The sequence below is a fragment of the Phyllobates terribilis genome, unplaced genomic scaffold, assembly GCF_046119375.1.
Source record: "Phyllobates terribilis strain yellow unplaced genomic scaffold, ASM4611937v1 Scaffold_5__5_contigs__length_657084704, whole genome shotgun sequence".
In the NCBI taxonomy this organism is placed as follows: domain Eukaryota; kingdom Metazoa; phylum Chordata; class Amphibia; order Anura; family Dendrobatidae; genus Phyllobates; species Phyllobates terribilis.
In genome coordinates, this window is record NW_027362765.1 from 12,978,910 (window position 1) to 12,983,831 (window position 4,922).

Consider the following 4,922-nt stretch of genomic DNA (forward strand, 5'->3'; position numbering starts at 1 on the left):
TCCAGGTCCCCATGTTGTAGGTATGTCACCATCCAGGTCCCCATATTGCAGGAATGTCCCCATCCAGGTCCCCATGTTGTAGAAATGTCCCCATCCAGGTCCCCATGTTGTAGGAATGTCCCCATCCAGGTCCCCATGTTGTAGGAATGTCCCCATCCAGGTCCCCATATTGTGGGAATGTCCCCATCCAGGTCCCCATATTGCAGGAATGTCCCCATCCAGGTCCCCATGTTGTAGAAATGTCCCCATCCAGGTCCCCATGTTGTAGGAATGTCCCCATCCAGGTCCCCATATTGTAGGAATGTCCCCATCCAGGTCCCCATGTTGTAGGAATGTCCCCATCCAGGTCCCCATGTAGGAATGTCCCCATCCAGATCCCCATATTGTAGGAATGTCACCTTTGCCGTTTCTTCACATACACATAAAAGAGAAAAAATAAAAGATTCTTCTCACCTGTCCTCCGTTCCCTTGGCGTCCTTTCTCCACATGCGGGCCACAGGTACCATAGACCCCTTGACGATCGCGGCCCAGTCTAGGAGCTGCCGACATCAGCGCTTTAGTTCAGTGTATTGCCGCGCAGAGACCGGCTCTCTGCACAACAGTACCAAGGCCAGCCGCCGGCCTATGAGAGGCTAGCAGCTGACATCTGCGCATGTCAGTGACGTCATACGGCGCTGATCCGGGACGCTGATGTCAGCTGCTAGCCTCTGATAGGCCAGCATTGGTATTTTTGAGACCCCTGCGCTATAACAACAAATGCTATTTATAGTATTAAAAAAAATACAAAATAGTCTGGATTATTTTGGTAATTTAAATATTCTCATACATATAATTCTTTTATTTCCCCCTCCTTCTCCCATCAATATCCAAACATATATAAAAACAGTGCAGAGAACCATCTAAATAATAATGAACGGTAGAGCGCATGCGTCTCCTGCGGACCTCATAGCCCACACTTAGTACGTATCATAGAAACCGCTAGCGTATCCCGCTTGGGCATGAAGGAGATCACTTCCTTATAGGGCGGCACAGGAAAGTCATGGGCGAACGACACCACCCACGTCATGACGTCAGAAGCCATTTTCTATTGGCCGATTGAGTAAAAAACGTATCTGTAGCTGATTGGTCCAGTGACATGTTTAACCAGGGCATGCCCCCCACTTAAGACACACCCCCAGAAAGAAGCCAGAGCGGTGAAACGCGAGTCGGGGTAAAAGGGGACAGACTTGTATATACAGTCATATGAAAAAGTTTGGGCACCCCTAATAATCTTAAGCTTAATGTTTTATAAAAATTGGTGTTTTTGCAACAGCTATTTCAGTTTGATATATGTAATAACTGTTGGATACAGTAATGTTTCTGCCTTGAAATGAGGTTTATTGTACTAACAGAAAATGTGCAATCTGCATTCAAACAAAATTTGACAGGTGCATAAGTATGGGCACCTCACTAGAAAAGTGACATTAATATTTAGTAGATCCTCCTTTTGCAAAAATAACAGCCTCTAGTCGCTTCCTGTAGCTTTTAATGAGTTCCTGGATCCTGGATGAAGGTATTTTTGACCATTCCTCTTTACAAAACAATTCCAGTTCAGTTAAGTTTGATGGTCGCCGAGCATGGACAGCCTCTTCAAATGATCCCACAGATGTTCAATGATATTCAGGTCTGGGGACTGGGATGGCCATTCCAGAACATTGTAATTGTTCCTCTGCATGAATGCCTGAGTAGATTTGGAGCGGTGTTTTGGATCATTGTCTTGCTGAAAGATCCATCCACTGCGTAACTTCAACTTTATCACTGATTCTTGAACACTATTGCCAAGAATCTGCTGATACTGAGTGGAATCCATGCGTCCCTCAACTTTAACAAGATTCCCAGTGCCGGCATTGACCACACAGCCCCAAAGCATGATGGAACCTCCACCAAATTTTACTGTGGGTAGCAAGTGTTTTTCTTGGAATGCTGTGTTTTTTGCCACCATGCATAACGCCTTTTTGTATGACCAAACAACTCAATCTTGGTTTCATCAGTCCACAGGACCTTCTTCCAAAAAGAAATAGGCTTCTTCAAATGTGCTTTTGCATACCTCAGCCGACTCTGTTTGTGCGTACTTGCAGAAACGGCTTCTTTCGCATCACTCTCCCATACAGCTTCTCCTTGTGCAAAGTGCGTTGTATAGTTGACCGATGCACAGAGACACCATCTGCAGCAAGTTGATGCTGCAGCTCTCTGGAGGTGGTCTGAGGATTGTCCTTGACTGATCTCACCATTCTTCTTCTCTGCCTTTCTGATGTTTTTCTTGTCCTGACACTTCTGGCCTTAACAAGAACTGTCCCTATGTTCTTCCATTTCCTTACTATGTTCCTCACAGTGGAAACTGACAGGTTAAATCTCTGAGACAGCTTTTTGTATCCTTCCCCTGAACAACTATGTTGAATAATCTTTGTTTTGAGATCATTTGACAGTTGTTTTGAGGAGCCCATGATGCCACTCTTCAGAGGAGATTCAAACAGGAGAACAACTTGCAAGTGGCCACTTTAAGTAGCTTTTCTCATGATTGCATACACCTGGCTATAAAGTTCAAAGCTCAATGAGGTTACAAAACCAAAAAAAGTGCTTTAGTAAGTCAGTAAAAAGTAGGCAGGAGTATTTAAAACAAGAAAATGATAAGGGTGCCCATACTTATGCACCGGTCAAATTTTGTTTGAATGCAGATTGCACATTTTCTGTTAGCACAATAAACCTCATTTCAAGGCAGAAACATTACTGTGTCCAACAGTTATTACATATATCAAACTGAAATAGCTGTTGCAAAAACACCAATTTTTATAAAACATTAAGCTTAAGATTAATAGGGGTGCCCAAACTTTTTCATATGACTGTAGATTGACTATACCCTATGTCCTTGCAAGGGAAATAGGTTTACCTGATAAGGATCCTATGTGGTGCTTAACTGTGATGAAACAGGAATAGTGGATCAATAGAGAAAAGACTTTATATGATATGTAAACTGCAGGTAATTATTGACATACAGGGAGAATATATTGCACTAGTACTTAAGAATTTATTAATTCTTTACTATTTTACATATACTTCTGCATATTACTAATCTGATAAAGTCACAATCTAATGCTCTGCACTTTTGAGGTATCCTTGTTTTTTACATGATTTTATTGTAATTTTTATTATGTAAGTTAATAAAATTAGAATTTCATTATAATCATACAGCTTTTCTTGGTCTGTAATATTTTATGTCACAGACTCATGAACATTCAAGTCTTATTGAATTGCTATGTATCATTTTGGAACATACAGTGATAATACAATTATATGGTGATGTAGAAAAAGTATAAATGATAAAAACTAAAATTATTTGTAAATTATTCTAAAATTAATAATTATTAATGTAAAAATTGTGAGATTTTTCCCTTTAAAACAGCCCAATTCAGCTTTATGAATTAGAGGAGGTTGTTGCTGCTATGGCTAATAACAAAGTCCCCAGTTCTGACCGGCTTCCGAGAGGTTTAAAAATATTTTGGCTACATTCTGCTGCCAAAGTTCTAGGGGATTCAATAGAAAAAGACCCTGAGTATCACTATTCTACAGCCAAATTGGTTCAGAGACTAAAAGAGTTAAACGTAACTAATTTTGTGGCGCCGAAAAGGAATATGATGCTTAAATTTGCTGATTGGCTCTAATTTTCAAGATCCAGAGGAGGTTGTAATTACTTATGACACCTTTCATGCAGCTTATAGAAAAATAGTGTCTTTATTATTTCATCGTCTTTATCGCACTGTTAGTAGCTAGTCTATTACATCATCTATTTAGTCTATTGAGCCTTCAGTATTCTATTATCTCAGGGTGGCCATCCTCATTATAGTTGCATCACCTACTTTTAGAAATGCTCTCTGTGTAAGGTAAGCAATATTAGGATTTGTTATCATATTGACATGTTTCTATGTTTTTTCAGATATACCTCGTTCTTGCATTAACAAATCGGATAGTTTTTGCTTCATAGGCGGAGAAGTGACTTTTGCGTCACAAAAGCGAAACTTATCTACCATGATAAGGAAAGCCTACAACCTGTATTTTGGCTGCAGAATAGGAGATCATATGAATGTCTGAGAAAGCAAAGCAGTAAATAATTCATAAATATATACAATCTGAAAAAGTCCATAATACTGCCAGGGGAAAGGATGGATCATCGGATAAATAATAAGGGGGGTATCTGCAGAGCAGAAAAAAGTGACAATCACTACAGTCCATTATATAAAATATACAAATTTTATTAATACATATAAATACAGAAAAAAGGGACAAAGAATGCTGAGGACAATATTATATATATAAAATAAAATCATCAAAGACGGCACCTGGGTGCAACTAGCCAGATAAAGATTATTATATAAAAGAGGTACCGTATTTTTCGAACCATAAGACGCACTTTTTTCCTCCAAAATTTTGGAGGAAAATGGGGGGGGGTGTCTTATAGTCCAAATGTTGGTGGGGGGGTGTATATTTATGTGTGGTGTGGGGGGAGCGGTATTTGTGGAGGAGCGGGGCACAGGAGGCTGCAGCCGCCCGCTGCAGCCTACACTGTCCCCGCTGCTAAAGAAAATGAATATTCACTGCTCCCCACGCCCATGGGCGTGGGGAGCACTGAATATTCATGCTTCTTAATAGCGGTATACAGTGTAACTGCGCTGCTACTGCTGCCGGCTATCTCCTGTGCCCTCTGTTAAAGGACATGAATATTCAACCTCTCTCCATGCCCATGGGGAGGGGTGAATATTCATGCCCTTTAATGAACGGGCACAGGAGATAGCCGGCAGCAGCCGCAGCGCGGCTCCGCTGTGTGCCGGCTATGAAGGAGAGTGAAGTCACTGCTCCCCGCGCACACAGACCCGGCGTGGGGAGCAGTG

The 4,922-nt window shown here is 41.3% G+C and overlaps 1 protein-coding gene across 1 annotated transcript in view; it reads left to right on the forward strand.

Annotated features, from left to right (window-relative positions):
- Positions 1-4,922, forward strand: part of LOC141270515 (uncharacterized) — a 345,167-nt gene that overhangs the window by 90,985 nt on the left and 249,260 nt on the right. The window lies entirely within an intron of this gene.